We start from the raw sequence: 15,377 nt of genomic DNA, 5'->3' as shown, positions 1-15,377 counted from the left end.
GAAGGAAGATCGGAAAAATGGGAGACACTTGGCTCTCCTAAGGCACCACAAATGAGACCTAATGTACCAATGTGGCTAACTTGGGGGGGGCCCAGTTTGCCAAGAACAGCCCTGTTTCTATAGTTTTTGTCAGGCAGATGGAAGGCAAAAGTTAACCAGACCATTTTACAGCTGCCATTGAGCCCTCCATCTTTATTGCTTGACCCGATCCTGATGTCACCACCCCCCACTTTTTGAGAGTTAACATGTCTGTGATATTACTAGGTGTTTATGACATTGTGACAATATTGTGACATTGTCGTGTGGTGTGACATTGTCATGTGGAGACTCAGGTTTTTTGGCTGCATCTAACTTAGCAGTCCAAGAGGATGAACTGAGAATCCCTTGTTGAAATGCCATCTCTGTGACAAGTTTACACAAGATAAAAATTCAAGACTATTCTCTCTGGTTCACAGGCCAATCCTATGCCTATCTATTCAGAAGTAAGTCTCATTACAGTCAATGGGGCTTACTCCCAGGAAAGTGTGGATAGGATTGGGCTGTCAGTCACTTGTCTTCAATATAAGGTTAATCTCTTTAATATGGTTGTTGTAAGGTTCACTGAGATAATGTACAGGCGTTTTCTGATTTAGGGCCCAATCAAACATTAAAAATAACACCTGTATTTTAAGTCTAATGCTAAAGTCAAGACTTGTTAGGGAGGATGGAGAAGGAATGGAAAAGGGAAGGGAAGGAGGAATGGAAAAGTATCAGAATGAGCCAGGATGTTTTAAGGAGTTATTTGAATGTAAAATCAGAAGAATGAATGTCAGAAGGAAGGGCAAAGGCATTCCATTGATAGTGATGTATACAAGGGAGGGAATGAATTTTATGGCAATCTGAACCCATAGCTCCTCACTCAGGCATAATGGGAAGCTTGAGTTTTCACTGTGTGATCAAGCCCTGGAAAAAACCAAGAAACCAAGATGTTGATGTCACAGCTTGTAGGGAAACCAAGGAGGTAACTGAAGAGGGAGGGCAAGAGCCTAAAACTCTTGAGAGCTTGTACACATAGTGGGAAACCATGGGTTCCTGTTGCATCTGAATTGGCCCTAATTTTACTCCTCTGTTTACTATGCCATACTAGTTTTCAGTGTAAGTAGATGCAATAGGAGTGGAATGGAGGTGTATGTATTTAAAAAAAAACGAATAAATAAAACTTTAGGAACTTTGTTTCACTGTCAGTCAAACACATTTTGAATTTTTTTATAAAGAAATGTGTATTTCTAATTAATCCAAGATTTATGCAAACGTAGCATTATTGACACCACCACCTTTCAAGATAGCTCAGTCTTGTTCTATTTTGTGGAGCAAAACTGCCAAGGAGCCACTATCATGCATGAAACGGTTGAGGTTTTAATCTCTTTCCTTAGTTGCAGTAGTAGTCTGAGACTTTGCTTCTCCTCAGCGCTGCTTTGTAGCAAAATTATTAAATCTAATTAAACACTGGAGACAAGATAAGAGCCATTGATCAGCAGGAAGAGCCTTTCTGAAGATGAAATCCAAGATGAAAAGTAACAGACGTGGGCATAAGGGAAATACCATTAAAGAAGGTGTTAGGAGCTTTCAACTAAAGATGAGTTATAAAGCATCTTGGGCCTCTGCCTGCAGGCGTACATGATGCAAGGCCCTGGGCATATTATGACATCAGTTTTGCTTCTTTCTTTGTGACAGAGTGTATCAAGTGCCTGCTGCCTTCAGGACCTGGGTGAATTATCCTGTAGCTTGCAAAGTGTGAGATTAGTTTCGCTAGAGGCCAAACTACAGTGATGTTAAAATCTGTCAATAACAGATTCCTTTAAAACAGGAAGTGGGCCAGGTGGCTGTCTTTTGTCCCAAAGCAGCTGTTGGGGCTCAATCTGGTTAGGGGTCATGGTGCATGGAGAGGACTTTCCTGCTGAAAATGACACATTGGGAAGGTGTTGACTCCCCACGCCCCACTCATGAGCCATGGACCTGAGCTGGATTGGGGTTGCTTTTGGACAAAACGGGACACTTCCAGTCCAGTTCTGATTTTAAGGGGTTCTGCTAATGATGGGCTTCACATCTTGCATAGTTTGGTTCTAAAAAGGAGCAAACAATGGCTTGCCATAACTCCTCAGTTTGGTTTGTGGGCAAACTTTTTTGGAGCTGGAAGAGTCTGGATGTCTTGTGGAAGACAGAACATCACAAGATACAACAACCTGAAAAATATTGTAATTCATGCTGCAGAACATGAAGGCTTGAAGTATCACTGCAGCAAAACCCCTCTGCTAACTCTAATGTGTTGATGTACTCACAAGAAATTAGATCAGATGTACATGCTCAAATGTTTTAAAGCAGCGGTTACCAAACTGTAAGCCGTCACTCCTTGGGGAGCAGTGGAAACCAGCGGGGGAGCAGCGGAATCCAGTAAACCCAGCACTATTGGGTTTACAGGTAAAAATAGGGACAACCTATGTATCTTTCACACAAAGAATATTTCTGAGTACCCCTCTTCTATTGTACATTACTAAGTTACACTTTATAACTTTATAACTCTATAATATAAAGTATAACTGAAGGTTAAGTTCATCATCATTTGCATCCTTCAGTCTCGGGAGACTATGGTATTGCACTCTGAAAAGTGGTTCTGGAAAAGCGTCTAGTGTGGCTGAAGAGGCCAATTCAGGAGTGACAATCCCAAGTATAGTCTGTCCCTGGTGTGTCTCATAAGCACATAAGAACAGCCCCACTGGATCAGCCATAGGCTCATCTAGTCCAGCTTCCTGTATCTCACAGCGGCCCACCAAATGCTCCAGGGAGCACACCAGATAACAAGAGACCTGCATCCTGGTGCCCTCCCTTGCATCTGGCATTCTGACACAGCCCATTTCTAAAATCAGGAGGTTGTACATGCACATCATGGCTTGTAACCCGTAATGGATTTTTCCTCCAGAAACTTGTCCAATCCCCTTTTAAAGGCATCCAGGCCAGACGCCATCACCACATCCTGTGGCAAGGAGTTCCACAGACCAACCACATGCTGAATAAAGAAATATTTTCTTTTGTCTTTTCTAACTCTCCCAACACTCAATTTTAGTGGATGTCCCCTGGTTCTGGTGTTATGTGAGAGTTATGTGAGAGTCTCCCTCGCTATGGACCTTCCTTCTTTGCCTCTTTGCCTCAATCTGCTGGGCAAGTGTCTCTTCAGAGGCCATGCTGCACAGACTGCCTCCAAGCGGGATGCTCAGAGGCCAAGGTTTCCCATCTGTTGAGGTCCATTCCTAAGGCCTTCAGATCCCTCTTGCAGATGTTCTTGTATCGCAGCTGTGGTCTAACTGTCCGCTTGCTGGTTTTCACCCTAAACCCCATGCACCCCGTGAGGTTAACAGACCGTGGCAAGGCAGCACCTTACTGGCTGGGGACTGCCCAGCTTAAAGGCTAAGTTATACCTTAGATATAGGCTAAGTTAGATATAGCCTAAGTTATATTTAGATTAATTTATACTATAACAGCCTTTTCCTCCCTGCAGTTTACTAACACGTTTCTGAAGCAGGGTATGTTAGCAAACTGATCATGGGCATACTTAGATTGTGTGACTAGGGACAAGTTTGGCCCCACATGATCATGCAAGAGCAGGAACAGTGTGCTGCATGGGTGAGAATCTAGCAGCATGTTCCTGTTTCATCTCCTGCAATGGGCCATCATTCAGATGGGATTGTTTAAAATGGCCCCATTTCCTAAGATGGTTGAATGCAGATGTGGGGCAGCAGGGCACCCATGATTAGTTCATCAGTTCATCATTCCCCCCATGTGTCACTTGAAGTGAGCCTTTCAGTCTGCCTCATCACTAGGCCGGCGCTGACGGGAAGTCAAAAATAGGGTTACTGGATACAAACAGGGACAGAGTGCCTATACCTTTAACAACTGTATTGAAGAGGGAAGTTTGGCAGGTGCAGCTTTTTAAATCCTTCCATGTTGAGTGGTACCTGCCAAAATTCCCTCTTCTATACAATGGTTAAAGGCAGGGATAGGGAGACCCAGCATAGTGAGAATCAAGTCAAGTCTGGAGTCACCGCCTCATGACTTGACTCGAAAATGAGTCTTAAAGGGGGCACTTTCCAAGTCTCCAAGTCACCCTTTCACAACTCTAAAGGACTTGAGTCGAGTTGCCCCCCCCCTTTAAAAATCCTGCCATGAAAAAAACAGGACTGCTGCTGTGTATGGGGTGTGTATGTGTTGGAGCTCTCTTTGAACACTCCCCTGATGTCCCCACCCATCTGTAAATGGGTTGGGAGGGACTGCAAGAGAGCAGGGAAGGAAGCGGCAAGAGGGAGGAGGGTCACATGCAGCAACTGCAAGGCTTACCAGGTTGACCCAACCCTTGGCAGCTCTACTCAGAAGTAGTCCCACTGCACCCAGTCATTCAATGGGGTTTCCTCCTCCCAAGAACCAAGATAGCTCAGAGCAGCCATGCCATGTGGTGGAAAGCGTGATTGCTATGAATTGCCTCCCCCCCTACCCTGCCTCCTCCCCCTCCCTGGTCTTCTGCAGCCAACTGTAAGGGAAGAACCCCCCTGGACTCCTCCTCCTGCCCTCTCTCAGCCAAAGAAACCTCCCATCCTATGTCCAATAATTATAGGGTCCTTCCTTCCTATCACAGATGAGCAAAACAGCCTCCCGCCTCCTGCTCTGATACATTAACCCAGTGGTATTCAAACTGGGACATTTGCTCCACTTTCACTTTCTGCAGGCTGGGATGCCCTGCAGACGATCGCAAAGGGCTCCCCGCACCCCGGGAAGGCTGCTGCAGGGACCGATGAGTGCATCCCAATCCCTTCAGCCCCCTGAGCGATGCAATCCTGGGGATCGCGTTGCTGCCTTCCTCCTGCCCCTGCTGCCTCCCTCTCCTCCCTGCAAGCACTTACTGCAGCTTTCAAACTCCCAGAGAGTTTGAAGACCGCAGCATTAACCCTTCCCTGCCTCATGGCTGAAACTTCCCTGCTGCTTGCCCAGTCTGAATGGTGGCCCCCATTAGGCTTTTCACACTGCAAAAACTGTAAGCAAGCACAGCCAGACACAGACAGACTCAAGTCAGCATGCGTGGGGACAAGTGCTGAGTCAGGTCAGGGAGGCCCTGACTCGAGCGTTTTTCCAAGTCTTCCACTTCCGTGACTCACAGGTCAACGAGTCAGCAAAGAACATGCATTTTTGTGACTCAAGTCTGAGACATCCAAGACAAGTTCGCAACCCTGGTTACAGGTATAGGCACCCTGTCCCTGTTTATATCTAGTAACTCTACTCAGAAGGCTCTGACCTTCTGGAAATAGTCCCAAATCATCCAACAATCTAGCAGTAGATCTTGAGCTTTCTTCAGATCTCTTGTTTTAGGGCACACCTACGTAGCTCTTATTTAAATAAAGTTGTTGTTTTGAATACATCCAATTCCAACCAGTACACAGGCGTGTTCTTTTTAAAAAAAAATTTCCAAAAGTGCCTGAATGTTTTAAAGTTAGTTGATCTCCCATTTAATAATTGCAGTGGAGGCAGTGGAATTAAAGGAGGCTTTAGTCCTTTAAATTCCCCCCAAATATGAATGTGGGCAAGGCAACAAAACCCATGGGATTGTCACATGCTTTCCTGGCCCTTCCCTCCTTTTTGGATGCTTTCCCAGTTTAACACCAGCAAGCACAATTAACAACCCAACTCTACAGTGGCTGTACGCTGGCAGAAGGCACATTCCACCAGCATAGACTGCCTTATGGCAGTGGTAAAAGGCACTCTGGAAGCACATGAAGTCATGTGCTGCAGGAGTGCTGGTGGAGAGGTCCAAGTGGCCTCTCCCATGCCAGCAGATAGGCCTCTCTCCCCTCCCCAAGAACACCTCCCTCCCCACCCTGAAAGCCCACACCGCTGCCCAGAACACTTACGTAGGGCCGGTGCCACACAGTATCCTCCACCCAGTGCTGGGCGCAGCACTAACTGGAGCTGGCCCAGTGGCAGTGCTCCCTCCTCCCCAGATGCAATTGATGTGCCTTACAACATGTTTGTGACACCCAGCGCCGGCATCTGTGCTAGGGCCATTGGGGCCTAAATGTGTGCTGACTTTTGATTATGTTTTTACAACTCTGATTTGTAGACTTTAATAATAATAATATGGTGGTTGGCATCCTTCAGTCTCGGAGGACTATGGTGTCATGCTCTGAATGGTGGTTATGGAACAGAGTGTCCTCTCCAGTGTGCGAAGCCTGGGTAAAGTAGGTATGGAGGACAGGCTGTTACCCATGCAGCAAATCCCCCATCTCCACGTCGCTGAAATGGTCCAATGGAAAGGCAGAAGCCAATACGGTTGGTTCCAGCGGCGTCGCAGGAGTTGCCAGAACGTGACTGTGTTCAGTCATGAACTGCCTCAGGGACTCCGGCTCCTGATTTTGCCTCGAGGTTGACTCCTGAAGCCTTTTCCATAACTGGATGTAGCCACAAGGCAGCGGAGGTTTGGGATCAGAGTTTTCCTTCTCTCAGATGAGCTGCCTTCCCAGGCTAACGAGTCCCATCTACCCGGTGGCTGTTTAGTCGCCTCTTACGACAAGTACAGCCAAACTGAGGGCCTATTCTTATCCCCAGCCCCCAGGGGAAAAATGGCAGGCAACATTCTGGCCTCCATCCTCCCACGCTCAGAGCGGATGGAATAACACGGCTCAGTTTGTCAGCTGCTTCAAGGTCGCCTCGAACTGGCGCCCTGCGGATGTTATCTTCAGGCTAATAATAATAATAATAATAATAATAATAATAATAATAATAATAATAATAATAATAATACAGGTATTTATATACGCCTTTCTAGGTCCTCAGATTTCTCCTCAGACTTTATTCAAGGCGGTTTACATAGGCAGGCTAATTTAAATCCCCGTAGGGATTTTTACAATTGAAAGAAGGCTATCTTTCAAGAGCTACAACAATTCAGATGTTTCGTTCTGATCTGGCCTCCATCCTGGCCTCCATCCTCCCACGCTCAGAGCAGATGGAATAACTCGGCTCAGCTTGTCAACTGCTTCAAGGTCTCGCCATTCACAGTGCCGGTGGCCTCGAACTGGCAACCTTCGGATGTTATCTTAAGGCAAACGGAGGCTCAACCCTCTAGACCAGACCTCCTGCCCAGACTTTAGTATGGCTCTAGTCTTGATTGTATGTAATTTAAATTGCTGATTTTTATAATGTATTTTTTTCCTCTCATTGTTCCCTTGTGCCTTTATGAAATGGTGACAGTAAATAAATAAAGTGAATAATACAAGAAAATAAGTTGACTGGGGACACCATCTTTAAAGTGGAGCAAAATTCAGATCTGGAATTGGGTACAGATTTCCCTATCTTCATCCTCCCTTCAGAATAGTGCTTTCTGGGCTTGGTTAAATTTATAGGAATTTAGTTCAGACCCATGTTCTGCTTTATACAAATTAACTTGTGGGAATCGCTATGGAGCCTTAGGGCATTTTCATATTGGCATGTTTGTATACGTAGAAATTAGCATCCCAGGGTTTATTTACAATCCTGTAACATGTTAGATAAAGATAAAATGATTACACTCAGACCTGTTTAATCCATGCTTAGTAAATATGCTTAGCTGATCCCTTAAGTCTGGGTATTGAATGGCTATAAGTGGTACGGCATCTAGAGTGAAAGCGGAGCTCACTGAAGCATTGGATGTATGGCTCCAGACAAAGCAAGGATAATCTAGAGAGGGATTTTTCTTTCTACTTTTGTTTTTTTATATAGATTGGGCATCCCTTATCTGGAATTCCAAAGTATGGAATATTCCAAAATACAGAAGTGGCAACATGACTTTTTTTTTTTTTTTTTTTTACTTTTGTGCTTAAAGAAATAGAATCACAATCTGTGTTTCATGCACTAACCTTGTTTCATGCACAAAATTATTTAAAATATTGTATAAAATTACCTTCAGGCTATGTGTATAAGGTAAAAGTGAGCTTTTCAGTCACCCTCAGTATTTATGAAACATAAATTAATTTTGTATTTAGACTTGGGACCCATCCCCAGAACCTCTCATTATGTCTATGCAAGTACTCCGAAATATGGAAAAATCTGTTATCCAAAATGCTTCTGGTCTCATGCACTTCAGATAAGGGTTGCCTGACCTGTACAACTATGATAGCAAGGCTTCTTAAAATACATTTAATTAAAAAGAAAAGTATAGTAGCCCGCAGGGAGCTTGAAGTCATGTTAGTACAGTTATAACCCAATTTTATTCTCCCTCCCCACCAATGCAGCAATGCCAAGATGAATACCACTGCATCCTGCAGGGGAGGCAGTCACGGAGGTCTCCTCTGGGTTCCACTGCACAGAGGGGTCTACTGGACCTGTGCTAGCAAAATCATTGATGCCAGTCCATGTGGACCTGTGCCATGGGATAGGTCCAAGAAGGGGGCTGGAATTCAGCATCTACTGCTGCCACTGAACCTACCCCATTCCTGGAGCCAATCTGTCTTTCCCTTGCCCCGTGGCTACCCTGCCCTCCCCCCACCTGGACTACTGCATCATTCCACCCTCCCCCTGCCATCCTTTGTCAACGGTCCATGCCATTTTGGTGTCACTGCACCCAGCAGCCCCACCAAGGATAGGATTGGGCTGCCCAGAGTACAGTGCCCATAATTGCATCAACAGGGAAGGCTTTTAAGAATAATTTTTGAAGTCTTTACCATCTGGGGGGAAAAAAATAATAAAAGAGCAATGAGCAAAGGGGATGAGCTCAACAGAATCTTCAAGTTAAAGAATCAAGAAGGAAGGCAAGATTTCAGCACCAAGGCTAGATCACAGGGAATCTGGGCCCCTAATAGTAGCTTTAGGAAGGATGTTAGATTTGCTTTAGATATGCCTTCCTTGGAAGGTGTGGTCCAAATTCTGATCACCTCTCCTGTGGCTGCTATTTTAAGTTCTTTGACAGAACTAAAGCAACAAATTTGGCATCATGCAATGCAACCCAAAGGTAGTTTGAGCATTGCTCAAGAGCCTGTGGAGGACTGAAACTTGTGTGTGGTCTTATGCCTGCCTCCCTGGTGAAGCTCAGCTTTCAGTGAAAGTAGTGGTTCTGAGGCTGGCACACTGGTGATGTTGGTAAGCTGACATACTTTGATACCTCTGAAAATTCAGTGGTCATGATTCTTACTGATATCCAAAGATAACAACAGGGACCCATTCTTGGGAATTGAGAATGAAGCATGGTCCTTGGTGGTTCCTCCTCCCCCTTATCTGTGGAAGATGGTTCCTTAGAGGCTACTTCCAGAGATGCTCTAGAAACAAGTACTTCACCAGAGTTAGGAGCCTTAGGATTTTTCTACTGATGGTGCTTTCAAGTCCACATAACAGTACCTCTGCAGTACTACAATAAGCAACATTGTCCCACAGGTATAGTAGTTTGTGCAAAGTTCAACCCCTTTTACATTTTTCAAAGTGGGGAAAACATTTACCTTGGTAAAAGCCTTCCCTTTGAGGAAGCAATTACAGCTCAGCGCATGCAGAAGGCCCCACATTCAGTCTCTGGCCAAAGAGAAAAGTAGCAAATGATGGGAAAGAATTTAACCTGACATTCTGGAGAGCCAATACCAATGGCGGTAGACAGTAGTCCTCCAAGGGCGCAATCCTAACTTGCACTGGAACAGGCAGGCTGAATGGCCTGCACTGTATCTAGCACAAGGTAGGTGCAGGCTGGAGTAGAACTCAGAGTAAGGGGATAGCCAGTCATCTCGTGGGACTACTTGGATCTGTGCCTACGATTTTGCAGGCACGAACCCAAGCAGTTGAACATTGCTCGGGCCATGGATAAGGGTTGGGATTCAGCCTAAGCTGCTGCAGCCAGTCCCATCCCCCCGTCCCAATCTACCTCCCAGTCTGCCCACCCCACTCAAAAATGCCCCTTCTCCACCTTGGTTCCACCCTCCTTCCACCCTCTCCCATCCCCTACACCCTCTTGCTTTGGCTAGCACAAATTCACTCTCTTCAGGGGCGGGATCTGGTGCCAGAAGGCCAATTCACATCCTTATGCTGGCCTAGCCAGCTCTTGAGTAGCTGCAAATGTGGTTTATGCAAGAAATTTGCACTGGCTCAGGGATGTTTGGATTGCTCTGCTCATGGATTAATACCTGATTAATCAATAGCCTCATTCATTCATAAAAACAGTTGACAAAATAAAACGCAAATGAGTGAGACAGGCACTTTTTAACATAGATTCTTTTTATGCGTCAGCTTGGAAAGGTTAACATACAGCAGAAATGTTCCATTTAGTTCGTAATGGGATCTGAGTGTCCTGCTATGTAAATTAAATTTTGGTTAAGTTTGTTTTAAAGAAAGACTAAGTGCCTATTTAATAGAGGCTACTTCCAAGAATGCTTCTGTAAATTTCCATTCAGTCAACGAGACGGCTCATTCTTGCATGGACGAAATAAAACAAGCAAGGAAAGGGACGGAATGAAATATTGAAAGTCCAATGTAGAAAATAGACCTGTACTGAAACATGCAATATTTAAGATGTAATTTATTTGCTTTAAAAAAGTATTTCCTTTTTTTTTTTAAAGTTCACTTCCCTAGTCTTTCAACCTGAATGCTGCAGAAAGCTTTGCTAATGTCATAAAGTGACGCTATTTTGGTCTGCAAATCCTTCATGAGTTCTTTATCCAAATCTTTTTCTCACAAATAAAAGGCATAAAAGTAAGTGCTTCCCAGTGGATGTAGATATTCGCTCTGGAAGAGTGCATGGAGCACTCAGAATTATCTACATCCTCCTGGCACAGAGCTCTGTCTAATTACACTGTTTTCACTACTGAATCAAACGGAGTCCCCAAGAGTGGAATATCGGAGCCTTTACAAGAGGCAGACAACTTATTCAGCACTGAACACTGGGATCCAGGGATTGAGGGACCTTGCCTACTTCATTGAGAAAGTATATAGCCATCCAGATACAATAAAATCTCGTCATCCCCTCCCCCAATCCAAACTGTAATTTGTGTAACTCCCAGAAGGTTGGATATGCACATATTTGTTATGCCAACTTGGTGATTGAATGCAAAGACTTGCCTGTATCTTCAATCATTGCAGAGAAAGCACATGATGCGGCAGTCTTGGTGAAACTAAACAGGGGTGGGGCATCTGATCAATGCCTAGATCAGCAATTCTCAGCCTTTTTCTTCTCAAGGCACACTGACAAGGCAAATTGTCAAAAAATTGTCAAGGCATACCGTGTTGCCATTGTGGGGCTCATATCCCCCAGTGACCCTACTAATAAATAGCCCTCCCCCCCAAATTCCTGTGGCACATCTGCAGACCATTTGTGGCACACCAGTGTGCCCTGGTGTACTGGTTGAAAATTGTTGGTCTAGATGTATAACCACTTGAAACTCCATTTACACTAGCATGCATTCCATGGAATAAAGGTGGGATAAGAATGTGCTATATAAAATAATTTGGAGGATGCAGTACCCTTTTTCCTGACTATGGATCTGTGGTTGCCGACATGTACTGAATTTGTCCCTCATGCCTACCTGCCCCAGTACTTATTTGGAGGGCAACAATTTTGTCACATAAGAACTGTACCTTACAGCTTTGGCAGGACATATTCAAGTTCTAACATTCTAAAAGTTTTTAGTTCTGGGGGAGTGAAATGTCCTAAGGAAGTAAGTCCTGGTAAGTTATCTAATTGTAGAATGTACTTGTGCGTGGAGCTGTCTCAAATGCATGGAAATGGCATTTGGCTTTCTCAGTATGACATTGCAAACCCCTTGTCACTCTCTCTGTGTGTTTCTAAAAGCTAACTGCCTATGTTGGCTCGGTCATGTCGTGAGAATGGATGATGGCCGGATCCCAAAGGATCTCCTCTATGGAGAACTCGTGCAAGGAAAGCGCCCTACAGGTAGACCACAGCTGCGATACAAGGACATCTGCAAGAGGGATCTGAAGGCCTTAGGACTGGACCTCAACAGGTGGGAAACCCTGGCCTCTGAGCGGCCCGCTTGGAGGCAGGCTGTGCAGCATGGCCTTTCCCAGTTTACATAACATAAGAACATAAGAACAGCCCCACTGGATCAGGCCATAGGCCCATCTAGTCCAGCTTCCTGTATCTCACAGCGGCCCACCAAATGCCCCAGGGAGCACACCAGATAACAAGAGACCTCGTCCTGGTGCTCTCCCCTACATCTGGCATTCTGACTTAACCCATTCCTAAAATCAGGAGGTTGCGCATACACATCATGGCTTGTACCCCATAATGGATTTTTCCTCCAGAAACTCGTCCAATCCCCTTTTAAAGGCGTCTAGGCTAGACGCCAGCACCACATCCTGTGGCAAGGAGTTCCACAGACTGACCACGCGCTGAGTAAAGAAATATTTTCTTTTGTCTGTCCTAACCCGCCCAACACTCAATTTTAGTGGATGTCCCCTGGTTCTGGTATTATGTGAGAGTGTAAAGAGCATCTCCCTATCCACTCTGTCCATCCCCTGCATAATTTTGTATGTCTCAATCATGTCCCCCCTCAAGCGTCTCTTTTCTAGGCTGAAGAGGCCCAAACGCCGTAGCCTTTCCTCATAAGGAAGGTGCCCCAGCCCCGTAATCAGCTTAGTCGCTCTCTTTTGCACCTTTTCCATTTCCACTATGTCTTTTTTGAGATGCGGCGACCAGAACTGGACACAATACTCCAGGTGTGGCCTTACCATCGATTTGTACAACGGCATTATAATATTAGCCGTTTTGTTCTCAATACCCTTCCTAATGATCCCAAGCATAGAATTGGCCTTCTTCACTGCCGCCGCACATTGGGTCGACACTTTCATCGACCTGTCCACCACCACCCCAAGATCTCTCTCCTGATCTGTCACAGACAGCTCAGAACCCATCAGCCTATATCTAAAGTTTTGATTTTTTGCCCCAATGTGCATGACTTTACACTTACTGACATTGAAGCGCATCTGCCATTTTGCTGCCCATTCTGCCAGTCTGGAGAGATCCTTCTGGAGCTCCTCACAATCACTTCTGGTCTTTACCACTCGGAAAAGTTTGGTGTCGTCTGCAAACTTAGCCACTTCACTGCTCAACCCTGTCTCTAGGTCATTTATGAAGAGGTTGAAAAGCACCGGTCCCAGGACAGATCCTTGGGGCACACCGCTTTTCACCTCTCTCCATTGTGAAAATTGCCCATTGACACCCACTCTCTGCTTCCTGGCCTCCAACCAGTTCTCAATCCACGAGAGGACCTGTCCTCTAATTCCCTGACTGTGGAGTTTTTTCAGTAGCCTTTGGTGAGGGACCGTGTCAAATGCCTTCTGAAAGTCCAGATATATAATGTGGCTGAAAAGGCCAATTCAGGAGTGACAATCCCTTCCACACCAGGAGCAAGTGCAGTCTGTCCCTGGTCTGTCTCCCTGGCTATGGGCCTTCCTTCTTTGCCTCTTTGCCTCAGACTGTTGGCCAAGTGTCTCTTCAAACTGGGAAAGGCCATGCTGCATCCAGGGAGCCATGCTGTCTGAGCTCACGAGTTTGAGTCATCTGAGTCAACTTCCCAACTCTGCTGGGCACTGCCAGTGGTACTGAACGTTCAGAGATTGGCATGGCCATGTGGGCCCTCTAATAGGCATGGGCCCTCACCCATTGCCAAACTTGGCCAACCTCTAACACCACCCCAGTAGAAAGCAGAGGGGGAAAAGTCTGGAGTACTACGGTAATACTAGTGGAGGCTAAGGATGAAAACAGCCTCACCTTCCTCTTGCAAATTCAAACCAAGTGAACCAATTTTGCTGTCAGTTGTTAGAGGGTGTGATTCTGAAGATGGTGAGTCACCTTGAAATCAGCAGAGCTTTGTGTAACATGTATAGGATCTCTTTTGAAGTGAAGGTTGTCGACCTCAAAGAATTCATTCCATTGAAATCAATCAGTAGGAAAATTCTAGAGTTTGAAACTTAGTCACAAATGCAAAACCCACCTGCATAGTCATGAAAGGCTTACCTCGAGCATTTCTGAGGGGCCTCCTAGAGTGCATGGAACGTGTAGCAGCTGCTATTTGCTTCCGGGAATCAGCCAGCCAACTGTTTCATTAGAAACATGCTAGCTTCTTTCAGGTGTCAGACCAGAGGCAAGGGGTCTGTGGATTTCAGCGCATGGAGAAAAGGTGTTAACTATCAATACAGCTTGAGATTTGGAACAGTACATTGTGTGAACCGTATTGTTCTGTCCAGTAAGCCTGACTTCCTTTCCTTCAGCTAACAAGGAATCCTGCTGATGGGCTGAATCTCAGGCACAGTTGGTTTTCAATTCCGTTTCCCTTTTCGCTCATTTTGCCACAGAAGGCTGAACATTTGATGGCAGCATAAGATACAAGCAAACATCTGAAACAGGGCAAAATGTCAAAAAGGGTGTGGCACCTGAAGTGGTCATTGGGGACTGTTCTTTGTTTAAAAACAAACTGGTGGGGGCCATACACTGTACACCAACATGCCAACTTTTCTGCTTGGAGCAATACACTAATGATTTCCCTGGCTATCTTGCTTGGGATTCCTGTCTTTCATCATAGGCCCGATTGCTCATGCTACTGTACCTAATCTAATGCTTTGAAGAGCTGCTCCTCATTTAAAAAATCTATCCATCTCAACTTTCTGCCATTAATGGTCCCCAAGGCAGCTTACGAGCCAATTAAACCACACTCAGTCATGAATAAAATGAAATCACGACAATCCCTTAAAGATAGAGCAGTAACCAAGAGCCAACAAAAATGTAAAGGCCTCCAAACCCCCAGGGTGAGTAATGAACATTTGTACTAGGAACCTCAAAGTCAATAATGTAGGTGACTGATCAATATGCCTCAAGAAGGCATTCCATAACCGGGATGCCTATGCAGAAAAGGCCCTGTTTTCAGTAGTTGTCCACAATACCTGGTGCAAGACCTCTGCCAGATTTTCTTAATAGATGGGTAGGTTTATGGGGGAGCATGTTCATATCCAAAGATCCTCACGTTTCACTTCTCTAAAGCTTTCCCTGTCCCTATTACTTTTGCCCTTGTACCTATCCAAGTGTTTTGATCCTCTGCCTTCTTTTCAATTCTAGTTACCACAAAATAGTTCAGATGCTACAGCTATGTTAAAAAAATACTGAGTTAAGTGAGCCAATTATGGGGAAAGAGAGAAGCAAAACTGAAAAAGACTGGAAAGGGATGGAGAAGGAAAAGGTGTGACAGGTAAGGTATTTGTTTTGCAGTTTCTGCTATATCTATTCTGTTGAAGGCAGGAGAGAAAAACCAAATACACGGGGCAGTCACCCCAACCTTGTGTTACACCTTCCATATGTGATTAACCCTCTATCCAGGTCTTTGCTAATACACACTGAG

This window comes from Tiliqua scincoides, chromosome 1, assembly GCF_035046505.1.
Source record: "Tiliqua scincoides isolate rTilSci1 chromosome 1, rTilSci1.hap2, whole genome shotgun sequence".
In the NCBI taxonomy this organism is placed as follows: Eukaryota; Metazoa; Chordata; class Lepidosauria; order Squamata; family Scincidae; genus Tiliqua; species Tiliqua scincoides.
Note: the sequence above shows the minus strand (reverse complement) of the source record.